This window comes from Chenopodium album, chromosome 6 (assembly GCF_948465745.1).
Source record: "Chenopodium album chromosome 6, dcCheAlbu1.1, whole genome shotgun sequence".
Lineage (NCBI taxonomy): Eukaryota > Viridiplantae > Streptophyta > Magnoliopsida > Caryophyllales > Amaranthaceae > Chenopodium > Chenopodium album.
This window is the reverse complement of record NC_137839.1, coordinates 66,656,149-66,672,932: the sequence shown is the minus strand read 5'-3', so window position 1 is coordinate 66,672,932 and position 16,784 is coordinate 66,656,149. Positions and strand designations below refer to the sequence as shown.

The following is a 16,784-nucleotide window of genomic DNA, read 5'->3' as shown; positions in this document are numbered from 1 at the left end:
TGCAATCCATTATTTCCCATATTAGGCTTGACATCTCCTCCTTAGTTCCTATCCTTCCCCCTCAAACTATATCCAATCTCTTTATTCTTATGCATCCTCCCCACAAGTGGTGAGGACTACTTGTTCTGTACCATTGCCCATAGAAAATACTTTGATTCTGGTAGGTTTATCTCAAACTTTGGAAAGAGAAATTTAGTCACTCAGCCCTTTCTTTCCAGGACCCTCTTGCTTGGGATCTCCAAGTTGCTCCTGCTAACAAATTCTTCATATGGCTCCGTCTATGGGATAGACACTAGTAGAAAAATGTACATTTGCGTCGCCATATTTGCGTCACTCATTCTAAGGAGCGAAGCAAATGTTTATTTTTACCATCCTTTTAAGTTATTTGCGTCGCATGTTATTCAAGAAGCGACGCAAAACTCAACTGCATTTCAGCTTTCTCTCATTTGCATCGCTCTTATTTATTAAAGCGACGCAATTAATAAACTTATTTGCGTCACTCATTTGTTAACAAGCGACGCAAATAAGGGATTAAGTAATTTGCGTCACGCTTTTACTACATGAGCGACGCATATGAGCTGTGTACAATATCATAAACAAGGTTATTTGCGTCGCTTTTTTATAATAAAGTGACGCAAATAACTCTTTTGGCTTTAGGTTTTCTGCGTTTTTTTTACCTTAGTTTTTCATCACATACGCCTACATTCACTAAAAAAAAAGAAAAAAAACAAGAGTTCTTCAATTCCAGTGAATTGCTACAGCAAAACACCCACGAATTCGTCTCTGAAATCCAACAAATTAGGCCAAAAAACTGCGATTCCCCAGCAAATTTAACATCTAAATTAAAATTGCAGTCGAGTTGAAGCAAATCCGAGCAATTTCGAGCAAAAATTTAGACCAAAAACCCTAAGAAATTCGAACCCTTAAACCCAGAAAAATTGATTGTTTCCGACCAAAAATCCCCCATTTCGAGCAAAAAATCAACTCAAAAGCATACGAATTCGAACCCTAGAAACCCCAAAAAATTCAATTTCGGTCTTCAAGTTCGATTGGGGGATTTCGAGGGGGGATTTCTTGGGTTTTTGGCAGCGACGCAATATACCCTAAGAAATTCGTCCCATTTCAGTCATAAATAATTTTTGTTCGAATTTCAGTCAAGAAATTACAGCAACAATAGTTTCAGTCAAGAAATTACAGCAACAATTATTGTTCGAATTACGTCTTTTTCTGGGTTTAAGGGTTCGAAATCCCCCATTTCAGTCATAAATAGAAATTGTTCGAATTTCAGTTAAGAAATTACAGCAACAATAATTCGAGGGGGGATTTCGGCTTGACATTGTTAAATTTGTGAAGTCAATTTCACCTAAGGTAAGATTGCTTCTATTTATGTTCATTCTTTTCATGGTAGATAGAATGTAGCATTTAACTTGAACAATGACTTAGTTTAATTTCAGGTTTAGTGTTAGTTCATTAATTAGAAAATATATATGGGAGATTTTAGTTGAATATATAACTGGTTGCATCTTTGAGCTGCTGATTTTTGTGCTGCTGGTAATATATTACTGATTTCAAATATATAACTGAAATCGAGTGCACAGTATGACTATATGAGCGGTTTTGCAAAAATAGATAAGCCACGTGCTGTCGATCTTCATCCAGGCCATTAAATTCGGTAACATTGAACCTTATTTTTCAACTGTCTTATCTTTAATTTTCTGTAAAAATGCTGCTAAATAAATTACAAAATACATGTAAGACTTGCACTCGTTTAGTTGGAAGTCAGTGTTTACATATATGTTATTTAGTTGGAAGTCAGTGTTTACATATATGTTATTGGGTCTCTTATTTAGTTGGAAGTCAGTGTTTACATATATGTTAGAAGAGCGTTTTTTGAGGTTTTCTGTGGACTGATACTATGAAATCTTGTTGCCTGACCATTGTAATTGTATTAGCTTTGCTGTGCTATTGATTGAAAAGAGAGATGAAGAAGGGCAATTACAAGTACTATCAGCTGCACTTGAGGTAAAATACTAAAATCCTCTGGTTCCTTTCAACTGCCCTTTGTATTAAGTTTCTGTCTTATGTGTTGATGCAATTAAAACTATAGCAATCTTATAATGCTTGCTCAGATTCAACTGTTCAATGGGATCATTTTGCATTTATGTTTGAGAATGTAGGAATATATTAATAAATTTTGATTGTATACAGTGGCCAACAATTACTAAATCTGTTTGGAAAACTTAAAAGATAATTTAAAATCGAGGAGTATTTACGGTGCTCATGGATTGAGCTTACAAATTGTTTAAGTATAATAATGCAGAAGTGCTACTTTTATTTGCTGGGTAAAAAGTTTGATTTAGTCTGTGGTTGCAGATTGCTGAAGCAGAGAGTATTGATCTAGATTCAAAATTTCGTGCCCTAGTTGCTATTGGATCATTGGTATGTTGTCTTCTTATATCTGTTGTGTTATGAGAATGCCACAGCCCACTGGGTAATGTCAAGAGATACTTTCAAGTATAAAGAGGTTGTTTTTGCAATTGTTTACTATACCGGCAGCTCTTTGTGGAGCTTCTGGAGGGGTGATTGCCATACAGTTTTGCTGTGCAAGTCTTTGGATGTTTGTATGGTCTTTGGGCAGAGTATTTTATATGTAATGTTGAACTTTAGATATTTGGGCAGAGTATTTTATATGTAATGTTGAACTTTAATTTATATTTACACTTAGCGCATGTTGGACTCTTGTTTTGGATTATAGGCTTGAAATGAATGAATTTGGTTAATTGGGGTTGGGATGATGAGTATAATGTCTATGATATTGAGATGTAATTTATTGGACAGGTTGTTAATATAATGCTGTCATTCCCAATTTTATGGGTAGGCCAAATTACAAAGGAGACTCTGCCGAAATTTACATTTGCATTATTCAATAATATTGCATTTTAATTTCAATTATATTAGCGTTATCATATTACTTTATACCACTAGTAAGAAAAACAGGTACTACAAACATATACAAGGCAATTATTATAATTAAAAAAAATAAAAAATCACCTCATTTGCGTCACTCATTAAACAAACAAGTGACGCAAATACAGCAATTTGGTATTGTCTACTCAATCATTTGCATCACTCCTATATAAACAAGTGACGCAAATAACAAATAAGAAGTTTATCAGAAGATTCATTTGCGTCGCTCTTTTATAGAGGAGTGACGCAAATAACAAAAAAGAAGTTTATCGGAAGAGTCATTTGCGTCGCTCCTTTATAAAGGAGTGACGCAAATAACAAAAAAGAAGTTTATCAGAAGAGTCATTTGCGTCGCTGCTTTATAAAGGAGCGACGCAAATGATCTTATTTGCGTCGCTCATAGAAGCGACGCAAATACACTATAAATGAGCGACGCAAATGAGCCTTTTTCTACTAGTGAGACTTCCTACTTCTAGTCACCTCTACCATACACAAATTATCCCCTCCATCCACTGTGTCTTTTGTCTTGGTGTGCCTGAAACTATATCCCATGTTCTCAGGGATTGTCCTAGAGCTGTGGAGGTCTGGAATCTCACCAATCCAAACCCTGGATTTTTCCTGTCTACTAGTTTAGATTGGTTACGTTGGCTTCCAATCTAAAAAATACTTCTGCCCATGCTACCTTGGGTCTCTCTTAGAGAGATACCTTTGCTTTGATTACTTGGAGGATTTGGTTGAGGAGAAACCAATGGGTGTTTGCCAAATCTTCTCAAAATATCACTCCTTGGTGGTCCTCTGTCAAAGCTTTAGCCTCTGAGCTTTTATTCTTAGGCCCTTCATCTGCCACTAAAAATACCCCCTCACAAACCATCTATCAGACCCACCCTAACATGTCAACCTTTAACACATTGGTAGATGCTTCTTTCCTAAAGGACACTTTCTCTGCTGGTGTAGTGTGTATTTGCAGGAACCAACAGGGTAACTGGCTTGGAGGTATTGCTTGTTATACCAGTACCACCTCTGCCCTTATGGCAGAAACTTTAGCAATCATGGCTGCAGCTCAGTGGATTGCTGAGAATCAGTGGGAGGATACAACTATATTTTCTGACTGTGAAAGAGTTGTCCAGGGATAAATGATACTTCGGCCAAACCTGATGAGATGTCACTCCACTATATGTCTTGTAGGGAATCGATTGTTCAAGGACTACAAAGGGGAAGGCTCCAGCATTTAAGGAGGCAAGGACTAAGGGTAGCAGATACTCTGGTAAAGAAAGATGTCAAGGATCTTCAGTATCAGTTAAATGGTTTGGCTTCTAAGGAAGATGTACTGAACCATTTAGTAATGATTAACTATGTAGCATCTAACAACTCTTGGTCTTTTGGCACTAATTTTAGACAGCCTGTCTTGGCTGATCTTAACTTTGATCCCCATTGGTCATGGGGAGGACTCGATTTTGATGTGGCCCTGAGGGCTGGCTTGTAAAACTCTTTATTATTATGATGCTTTAATCTTGTTCCTTTTAACCAAAAAAAAAAAAAAAAAAAATCAAATTTTAGGATTTCATAATGTAAGTAGTATGTCACTATAAAAACGATTAGAGAACAATACAGATAAACAATATGTATTATCATCCCTGAACCCTAAGTAGTTTAAGACCATATGTGCGTCAATGATCTCATGATCGACTAATGAACGATTTAAGTTCAATTGGTTATTGTATCGTTTTGTAATAACTTTTGGAATGTCCAATCCCTTATTCGTGAATGAATTTATTTTTGTATACTTAAATTTTTGCAAATTGCATTTATCCTCTAAATTGCATTATTCCTTCATTCGACCCCCCAATTTGCAAAGATCAAAAAGTAGGAGCTCGAGCTCCTATCAATTCATCATTCCGTACACTTCAACCTTAGTAGTGTTATTGTTAAAATGCACATTCGACGAACCTTAGTGAAATTAACTTCGTATTTAAGATTTATTCTGGTTTTGTCATTTTTGTGGGGATAATTGTTAACTGGTTTGAAAATGACCTATATTTACTATGGAAAAAAGCACAAAATTAATAACAAGTGTAACATATACCAACTAAAAGAGTCATTGAGTGCAAATTTAATTATTAATTGTCTGACGATTATTCAAAGGGCACAAGTAGCCCGTAACAAAGGGCAACAGAGAAATACCAAGATGGAAAGGGATTTATGTAATTCAATATGAATGGCTAGAATTTTAATCAAAACTAACCCATTTATAACTCATTAATGATATAATATTATGGTGATCGTGAATAAATTTTGTTTTAGGGCTATGTTCTGAATTTATTTTTCAATAATAAAGGGGTTTAGAAATCAGAGAGGTAAAAAAATAGAAAAAAAATATATTAGCCTCCGTTTTATATTTTTTACAACTTTGGAATATTTTATACCTCACAAATAATACCCAAAGTTGCAAAAAAATATGAAACGGAGGTAGTAGAATAATTTTAAAGTATTTGAATGAATGAAAATAAATTGGGCGAGAAAATAGCTTTGATTGCACATACATGTAAAGATGTAAGAGCATATAGGTGTATGAAATAATTTTAATAAATGAATTTTTAAAATAGGAAAAAATAACTTTAATTAATTTTGACATTATAAAATAAAGGAAATTTTAGATTTTAACACCATATAAAAACCCGAAAATGGTTTTTAATACCTCCATAAAAAAAATTGATTTTAACACCACACAAACTAACAAAAAACGGGTATTACCATCACTTTACGGATTCCTAAACGGAATCAGTTAAGTGCCACGTGTCGCTTTCTTATTGGCCAAAAAATTAAAAAAAAAATTAAAAAAAAATAAAAAGACCTAAAACTACCCAGCCACCCCACCCCCGCCGCCGTGCCACCACCACCTAGCCACCCACCCACCCCTGCCCTCCCAAGAACCACCACCAGCGATGCCTTCGCTCACCCAACCTAGCTGAAACCTCCCCCTCCCTTTCCCGCAACCGCCTCGCCCCCAAAATCCACCTAACCCAAAACCCTCCTTCCCTAATACGGTCACGATTCCGGTCAAAAATGGTCGAAATCGGCCGATTAAGGCAACTAAACCCCAAAACCGGCCGATTTCGTCCAATTGTGGCCGGAATCGCGACAGTATTGGGGAAGGAGATTTTGGGTTTGATCGTTTTTGGGGGCGAAGCCATTGCGGGAAAGGGAGGGGGAGGGTTCATCTGGGTTGGGGGTGTGAAGGCGTCGCGGCCGGTGGTGGTTTCGGGGAGGGAAGTGGTAGGTCTGTGGTTGGCGGTGGTGGCGCAGTGGTGGGGCTGGGGTGGCTGGGGTAGTTTTAGGGTTTTTTTATTTTATTTTTTATTTTTTTAAATTTTTTTTAAACAACTTAAATGGTGACACGTGTCACTGAGGACCCCACTTAACGGAATTTTTGGACGGAATCCGTTAAGTAGTGGTAATACCAATTTTTTGTTAGTTTGTGTGGTGTTAAAATCAATTTTTTTTTATGGAGGTGTTAAAAACCATTTTCGGGTTTTTGTGTGGTGTTAAAATCTAAAATTTCCTAAAATAAATCAAAAAGAAATGCTTATGTGGGTTATTAGAGTCAATCACTATGCGCCACCTAGTTTACTTTAAATTAGTCAATTTAAAGATGACTATTGTAGAATCATCTCTCAAAATTATCTTTTATTAATAAATTTGTTATAAACTAGAGAGAAATATAAGAGAGATTGATAGAGAATATATCAGTGTATTTTTATTCCATATAATGGGGTATATATAAATACAATATATTAGGGTTTGAATGGATAAGAATATAAACCCTAGATCTAGATTGTTCCGGAATGATACAAAGGAGGATAATGGATATCCACAAATATTTCATAACACTCCCCCTTGGATGTCCATTATCGAAAATTGTGCCTCATTAAAACCTTACTACGAAAAATCCTGTGGGATAAAAACATAGTGAAGGAAAAAGAGTACATCATTCTTCGTAATACGCTCGAGATGCTGCCTCATTAAAAACCTTACCAGGAAAACCCTATTTGGGACAAAACCATGGTCAAGGGAAAAAGAGTGCAGCGTGTATTTTCTCCCCCTGATGAAAGATCTTCTAGTGTCGCAACAATGAATCCAATATGTTGGATATCTTCTAATAAGTTGGTAAAATATCACTTGTTGATCTTTGACTCTCCTAAGCTGAAGTTGCATCTTCAATTCTTCAAGTCTTCACGTGAACATGTGAAGTGTCTTCATTTCACCATATATGTGTTTACCTCTAATATCACCATTCCAAATATCTATTTAATAGTTGATTAAAAAGGTTAAACTCATGTGGTTATGACTTCTTCTGGAAGTCGTTAATAATAAATATTGGTGATCATTATTTGATTTAACATTCATTAATAATAATTTGATGACAAAACTTGATATTATTAATGTCATTCTTCAATGTCATATGAATTACAATATAACATATGTAATTATGTACGCTAATCATGATTCTTCTGGACCATGAGAAAACATTCTCGCGCATAAGTATTCCATTGATATTATTTAGATGTTTCATGATTGACATGATAGCTCTCTTGTAAATACAAATAGTAAATCTTACTAACTCTCATATGCTCAAACTTCAGGTTGATAACAATTGCAATATTCAAGATATAAACTTTCTAGGGCTGGATATTACAATAGGTCGTATATAAGTTCTTTAGGAACTCTTTAATTCATAATGTGCAATTAAATCGGTGTCATCAATAATTTCATCACAATTATAAGCCCATTGGAATATTAATCTCTTCCTAATTTTCAATCAAAGTTGTAAACATACCTTACTATACTTTGAATGAACATTTACATACACCACATTTATTGTATAAAATTAATGCATGCAATATGAGATATAGAAAATATGATAACATATTAACAAATATACAATAAAGTAATGCATCTAACAACTTCCTATATATGCAATAAATATCCATTAACTTATGACTCACACATGCACATGAAAATAAGACTTAAAATGATGCAAGGCACTGTACAGTGTGGATTTAAAAATCCATATTTCATTGGACTTCGGGTCCATGATAAACTTATGATCATTATCATTATGTCGACATCGAAATGTACATATATTTCAGATCCCTTACTTATTAGTCCATTCCATTATGCATATGCATATTATTCATCGGTTCCATTATGTACCGGTATCATAAAATTCCTTTAACTTACATTCCGCATGCTATTTTACTATGATATCTGAATACATTTCTCATTGGTACCATCATAACTTTTCTTACATCATAGGCCATCTATTATAATAATTCAGATATCTATACCACTTTTAGGGTATTTCATACACTATGGTATTTATATACTATTACACAATTAGTTTCAACTGCACTATCTTGCCAAATATCATATCTATTAAACATATCTTTATTTTGGAACCGATCATATACAACCTACACTTCAGGTGTAGTTATTCAAGTACAATTGGCAAGATTTTATCTCAATGTATACACATAATTAATATGACCAAAATGTATCTTCAACGCTATGCAACATGAGTCATAAGTGAATACAAATCAAATCATAAATGTGCAACATATCTTGATAATGTATATACAAAAGTTGGCATATATATAACTTTTCAAACTACCATTATAGGGATCATATTTATTATTTATTTATTTTAATTAATTTTTCCAACTTTTGCTAATTCGTTCTTCTCCCCCTAAATTGGTAAAATATCTCATTTATAGGGGCATCTTATTATATACCAACTTAGTAGAGAAATTTGCATTAAAATTCATTTCATTGGGAGGATCACAATCAAAATTTATCTCTTCTGGAGAACAATTTCGATGAAGAATCATTTATTCATTAACTTTATATTTCATGTGCATTTATTATTAAATTTTCAATAATATTTTCTCTTCTGGAGATCAATGTCAATGGGGAGACATATGTTGTGCAGTTGTACGTTTTTCTTTCTTCTCCTATTTCATATGTGCTGACATATAATAGCCCCAATCAAAAGAATTGTTATACAAGCATAAATCACTTGCTTGTAATTCTAGTAGGTGATGATCTTCTGGATTTTTAAAGACTTAAATAGTGTATTTGGTGAGCTTCTGATCACTTGATAGTTGACAATAATATATAAGTTATTTTGGTGAACTTCTGGTCTGCCATTACTCCTTTATAAAAAAAATCAAAACATATTAAATCTTGAAATTATCATCAATACAAATTATTATAACTCACAATCCAAATATAACTCAATCTCAATGTTACGTCTTGCCATTCAATTCATATTATATATTTAACATTGAGAAAGCGTCAGCACATTATCAAATGAAACTTCAGGTTTCCATTACGAGTAATTATTATTAAACCCGAATGGCTTATTTTAATTATCACATCCAATCACTTCTCTAAATTTGAACTCTGGTCAGTTTTCAACACTAGTGATCACTTTATTAAACTTACTATATGCATGGCCATGAATGTGATGTGATATTAGAACACCAACATGTGTTTCTTTATACAATTGGCAAGACAATCAATTAATATTTTATCCAATAATTACTCATACTTTACTGGAGTTTAAACTATAAACTTGATACATGTTAATCTTGTTGGATATTTCATACTCTTCTGGAGTCTTTTATATAATCATGAAACATATGAACTTTACAGTGATTTCTTCTAGAAATGTAATGATATTTACCACTTCCTCAAATTTGTCATTGTCAATAGTGGCTCCTTTCCTTTTCAAAGATACTTAATCATCTTTAGAACCTATTGATTTATCACGCTTCAGGCGGCATGCTATAGGTTCATCAAGAATTGATGTTGTACTTTTAGGACATCAATTTTAAATTATAGCATTTACAACTAGTATATGATAAATGTTATTTGTTTATATCCATCTTCAAGATGGTATCATTTCAAAATATTTAATTAACATGTAGCCACTTCTATTAAATAAATCATTGATATTTAAGTTATTGTATGTATCAAACTGACCATCAATATATTTTATTATTTATATGCAAGGATTACATACAATGTCCCTCTACTCCTTGAATATGGGGGTATGGAATGAATCAATCCAACAACCTTTAAAATCCTTGCAACTTTTAAGCCATAAATTCTTTTGGCAATGTCATGTATCAAGTAACGTGTTCCTTTTAGCAAAAACATGCTTATATAAAATTATACTTATAGAACATTTATCATGTTCCTCATGCCCAATTACGTTCATCTTAAAAAAAACAAAACCTCTTATATTTATGGGCATAATAAAACGTTAATTATGTATAGTTTCTCACAATGTCATGTTTAATTACTTGAACTCATAAAACACTTTTTGCTATATATTTGATTAATTAAGGAACTTCAAGTCCATATGTACGAGAATATATACCAATCCATCTACATTTTTCAGAAAGAGAAGGTAAAAATAAGACATGAATACTCTTTATAAATATAAGGAACTTCAGGTCCACACATCATATTCAATTTACATTCATTCCAATAATCTAACTTCAAGTAGGTACATAATACTATAATTGAATGAGAAGGTAAAAATATGAAAACCTATTACTTCACGCTTTAATAAAATCATACCTGAATCGATTGAATCAACTATATTGTCGGATCAATTATATCAATATATTGTCTGATAAAGCTTAATTAGAAAATAGAAACAAACACATAAGCAACCACATGTTTCATATCATACTTGAAATATAAAAACATAATTCAATACATAAATTATAAATAGTTTCACATGTACCTTAGGCTTACTTCGTACAATTTACAAACATTCAAGGCATTAGACATAGAATTTCACATACAAATTATATGGGTAAATAATTGTTTAATCAAACCATTCACATTTGCTATCAAGCATAGAGAAATAACCAAACTCATTTACGGATAGGAAAAGTAATACAAAATCTAGCAAATATATGTAATACAATTTCATGAAAACCATACGTTCATAAAATTAACCCCAATAATAATTCTAAATACCCTTTTAGATTCAAACTAAACAAAACTCATAGTCAAAACAAAACTACTAATTAGTTAATCTGCATCAAATTCAACTATTCCCAAATTGCTCATTGAACTCCAGGAATAATAAAAGTACGAAAATTTGGGAAACAATATAAACATATTATGTAAAGGTTTAAAATTAACAATAACAGGATAGTTGAGAATGAACTTTCCTGATATCAAAACCTTTCCCACTATAAAAACCAGCCTTATCGTTAACTTCATGTTATCAACGTCATCTACTAGCCTGTAACTCATGAAAACGTCAATGAAAAGAAAATAAAGTATAGCCCTTGCTTAAGGCTAATCTATTATATTGTGGATAGATGAGAAAGATGATTTAAGATAAACAAACCAATGCAATTGAAAAATAATACGAGTAGTTCTTTGTAACCAAATTATTAATACCGTGAGACTCCTTGTACTAATCCCAAATTAATTAATAAGGATTGGGAATGATATGACATTCTTGAAAGGTGTGATTTCATTTTTAAAAGTTCAAAACCCATGATCAAGAGTAATCTCCTTCTAATTTCTTCCCAAGATGCGATACAACAAGATAATAATAGTATAATTTAGCAGATTCAGCATACAACGAATTAATCATTAAGCCTTGGTGCTGATAACGTGTTATAAAATAGAGAGAAATATAAGAGAGATTGATAGAGAATATATCAGTGTATTTTTATTCCATATAATGGGGTATATATAAATACAATATATTAGGGTTTGAATGGATAAGAATATAAACCCTAAATCTAGATTGTTCCGGAATAATACAAAGGAGGATAATGGATATCCACAAATATTTCATAACAAAATTATGAATCTACTAACAAAACATTTGTTCTTGTTAGTTCTTTGTTAGATAGCAATTGTTTTGGGCACCAAATGGGCCTTTAGATGGTCTTTTATAAAAATATATAAATGTCATGTCTAAACATGCAAACAAACAAAATAGAATTCAAAATAGAATGCAAACAAATGGGCCTTTAGATGGTCCCTTTTAGGCCCGTTTCTTTCAGTACCTCAATGGATACCTGACTCTGATATCCCTAGTTTTTTAAAGGTATGAGAAAACACTTTTAAAAAGTGTGAGGACAATTATATATATTCTCAAAATGTTTGTTTACCTATATCTTACTAGCTATTGATATAATATTAATTGCCTCTAATTATGTCTTGGTGTGATTTAATGATTTAACTTTTACAAATAGTGGTTAAACAATTATACCCACTAAAATGTTTACTTATTTGCCCTTATTAATGTTAATTACCTTTTTTAAATTAATCTTAAAAATAGTGTGCAGACATTTTATTATACTCTAACTGTATTTGTGTACATATTTTCCTTGATAAATGTTGTCATCAACTATAAGGGATCTCTGAACGTGACTATTTGTGATGTACGCATCACGTACGTTAGCCACCCTATGCTAGTCATGTTAAAAGACCAAATCAACTAAAAGTTTAAACTGATGGTTGAGGCCTAAAAATATGTTTTATACTCTATAAATCAAATATGTCCGAACAAGGCACATTCAAAGCATAAGGCATCTAATATTAATTAGCTGGCCCTATCAAGTAGAGGTGTAAAAACAATGCCCTACCTCACTCGATCCGAATCCGACCCTAAAAATATTTGATTCAAATTTAAACTCACGTGGACACAATAATTTAGCATTACTCAACTTTAAAATTGACCCGACCTGACCCAACCTCATCAGACCCAATATGATTATCCGAATTGACACCTCTTCTTATGTTTACTTATTGCGGTTTTTGGCTCCAAAGAAGTCCTTAGCCCATATTAGAAGTGAAAGTGAACCTAATCCGAGGTGATTGTCTTCATCACACTGTAACACTACCACTTATTGTGATAATGTCTTCTTCAAATTAATAATGTATGAATTTTGTATTTGTTTTTTGGTAAGTAAACAAGCGTATCATTAATACTAAAAAAAGGTATATACATTAATTTAGATACATTATTAAAAAAAATAGACCCCCTTAACTAGGGAAAACAAAAACAAAACAGGAAGAAAACAAACACCCAAGCCTGAGGTGTTCCACTCTTCATTCAGCACAACACTGAAATTTCTAGATCGACTCTTAAAACTTCTACAAACTAAACTAAATAAATTATTTTTGTTGTCACTAGTTTGTACTTATTAGATTTATTTCAATGTATATCATTTAAATACAAACTTTTTATAATTATATTCATTTCATAATATATACAAAAAAAAAATATATATAATAATAATAATAATAATAATAATAATAATAATAATAATAATAATAATAATAATAATAATAATAAAATAGTATTAGTCAATGTTTCATGTTAACAAATACAAAGTATATACCGAATAATATAGGACATTTAAATAATCAGAGAGAGTAGTTAATTAGAGTGACAACAAATATAATTTATTTAATTTTTTATTTTATTTTTAAAATAACATTTTCATCGTTTTCAACCCTTCCACTAAGATGGACACAAACTAGTGATACTTTATGGACGATATCCATAAAACTGCATTAGTCAAGTCATGGCTTCAAAGGGTTGAAATATCAACGGATTGAACACGTCAAATGTTTCAACAAACATAATTAAAGTGATGCACTATGTCTATATCCACTAGCTACTATCTAGTCAATAAACTACTGTTGATAGTGGCTCTTTGCAATTAATCTTCAATTTTGTCGACTATAATTGACTCCATTTATTTATTTATTTTCAGGTAGGTAAATAGAAAATCATAATAATCTACACAAATCAATTTGTCCTAGATCAATAAGCAATATCGTTAGAATTTCCTCCCATCTCAAAGAGTTGAGAGCTTCATCATTCATCACATAAATAGCTTATTACCGGGAGATGTGATCATGCATTTATGTGAGACTCTAAGTAACATGACATCCTAACATATTTTGTCAATGATTGAGATAACTCTTATTAATATTGTTTGAACAATAATCTGTTTTAAATGTTTAGTTGCCTATTTTTATCTTATAAATGTTAATACCCTATTTTAAGTATACTATGCGGACATTTTGATAGAGTATAAACATATTTATGGACCTTAACCATCCGCTTAAACTTTTGATAGAGTTAATTCTCTAACATGGTATCAAGAACAAGTGTGACATTACGGTCACAGATTCGAATCTCATCCACCCCTCTTTTTTAAAGTGGAATATATATTATATAAGGTAATAATACTCGGTACACTTTGCAAGTTAATCTTATATAATCAAGTTAATTTATGTTGGGATTCTATGCATTAGAATTGATTATAACTTGCAAAGTGTACCGAGTATTATTACCTTATATAAATTAACTCTAAATTACGATGATATGTTATTTGTTGTTCATGTCATCATTTGAGTAGAATATGTTTTGTGTTAGCATGAATTATTATGTGTACTTTAAAAAGATCTTAAATTATGTTTTGAGTGGAGTATGCTAATACATTTAGCAATGTGACAATGATATGCATTGCATGTACTTTAAACATAGCATATATTTGTGAAATAGTTGTAGTGCAATATTTTACAAATTTGATAGTGAATGACTAACGTTGTTGTTTAAACTTGCTTCATCTTTTACTAAGTATCCTTTTAGGTACGAAGATCGTGAAATACACTAGCCTTCGGGAAACGTTGTTCAAAAACCTTTTTGGAAGGCAAGTGCTGATGATTGATGGTTGATGAAGAAAATTCATTGATGTGGCTATGTTATTTTCAAGAATTGGACTTGATTAAGGTTTTAAAATTTCAAGTTTTGGGTACGTTGTCTTATTACTTTATTCATCTAATGGTGAAAGCTATGTGATATTTTTTTTTTAACCATTTGTGCAAATTAAGTTGATCTTGGTAACATGCTAGCTTTCCTTATTGGAAAGTGTTTTAGCAAAATAATTTTACACTATGGTAAGGAATTTTGGAACGTGTAACAATCCTTGATAATTTGTGGAAATGTCGAGGGGGATAGACCTTAAGCCCATGTGGAAAGATTAAAAGCATTACTTTTCTATCCCATGGAATGTGTTGTAATGCTTGATAAAGGTTGAACTCTTTTGAGTTTTTAATGGATCAATAAACCACTTAGGTTGGTGCTATTTGAGACGCACTTTATTAATACATCGTTTGAGGTTGAGTCCTTTGACTCTTAATGAATCCAATTGTTTGAGTGGACGCACTAAAACTTTGGATCACCGTTGTTTATGATTATTGTGAGGTTGAGCGTTACGCTTTTAATGAATTCATGGTCTTGTGGGAGTTAATGGCTACAATGTAGCATTTGTTGAGTCCTTATAAACATGTTTTAACCCCGTTGAATAAGTACTTTTGAGAATTTCTTGTGATTCACGTATGTGGTTGTGAAGACTAGCCATCTTCTATGAAAAAACTTGGGCGGATTTCCTAGAGCTTCCAGTAGACCTAAGGTGAATATGCTTGGCTAATAAAAGGCATATCTCTTCGCGGAGTTCAGGTAAATTTTTGGAGAAAGATATGTGATGTGGGGGTCTTGAATTAAATCTTGGAATTTCAAGGTTGGTCTACTCCTTGATCAAGAGTCTAAGGGTTTCAAGGCTTGTCCACCCTTATACTTGTAATTCATTGTCTCATCTCACTAAGCACTAGATTTCAAATTACTTATGTAATATCTAAGTGTTATGTATTGATCTCCTCTTATGCCAATATGTTGCTTCTCATTTCATTGTTGTTTTCTTCCCTCCCTTTAGTGGGGGATTGTTGGAATAAAGGAAGGAAAAAAAAACAAGTTTAAAGGAGTATTTTTTTCATTTTCTTGTTTGCCCTGGCTGCAAGGGCGAATCTGCCCTGGCAGGGCGGAAGAAGGTAGAAATTGAAAAATGAGAAATCTCATTTGCCCGGGCAGACCGGGCAAGCTCGCCCGGTCGGGCGCGAGAAGCCACGTTTGGATGGGCTTGCCCGCCCGGTCGGGCGTGGTTTTTCCCGGTTTGGGCAAGTGGGATACCAAATTCTTAAGCATTTTTTTGCCTTCTTCTTAGATTCCTTTCTTGTTCTCTTTTGATTCCTTATAACCCTTATATTTAAGAAGATGATTATGGTGATTAAATCTTCATCTTTATTCTGATTTATTCACCCCTTATTGATGCTTGAGATTCTTCAATGATATTCCATGTTCTTTCATTCTTTTCTATAAATGGAAGACTCATTTTCTAGATTTTTATATACTTAATTGTTATTTCGGATGATATACTACAAGAGGGGGGGTGAATTGTAGTATGTTCCTAGTGCCTACTTTTCGCGGAATATAAAACTGATTGCTGTTAGGAACTTAGACAATGCAAAGCGGATTTTACGAGGAAACCATCCAGGGCCCAACTGGAAGTAAAACCTCGACCCTACCTTAGGGATTTCAAACACAAACCACTTCACTATAATAGGGAAAACACCAAGTTAAAATCTATTAGACAAGGACCTTTATTTCACAAGTTCCTCACTGGACTTGCTACTTGATAGGACCCTATCCTACCCAATCTAAGCACCACAGTTAGATTCAATCGTACCACCAAAGTACTACACGTACTTCCAAAGTACAAAATACTTGTACCACCTAAGTACAAAACCACAACTTCACCTAGAAGCTTACACAAACAACTCTTACTATATAATTATAACGAGAATCCTCACGAACTCTCTCACCCCAATATATAAAGCACTCAAAACCCTTTTTCCCTTTTACA

The 16,784-nt window shown here is 32.7% G+C and overlaps 1 long non-coding RNA gene across 1 annotated transcript; it reads left to right on the top strand.

The window, feature by feature from the left end:
- The first annotated feature begins 859 nt into the window (after positions 1-859).
- On the top strand, positions 860-2,889 carry LOC145635039 (uncharacterized). The gene is made up of 3 exons (XR_014113755.1): positions 860-1,368; positions 1,953-2,022; positions 2,374-2,889. It is a non-coding gene; the product is annotated as an uncharacterized LOC145635039 (long non-coding RNA).
- The last annotated feature ends 13,895 nt before the right edge of the window (positions 2,890-16,784 follow it).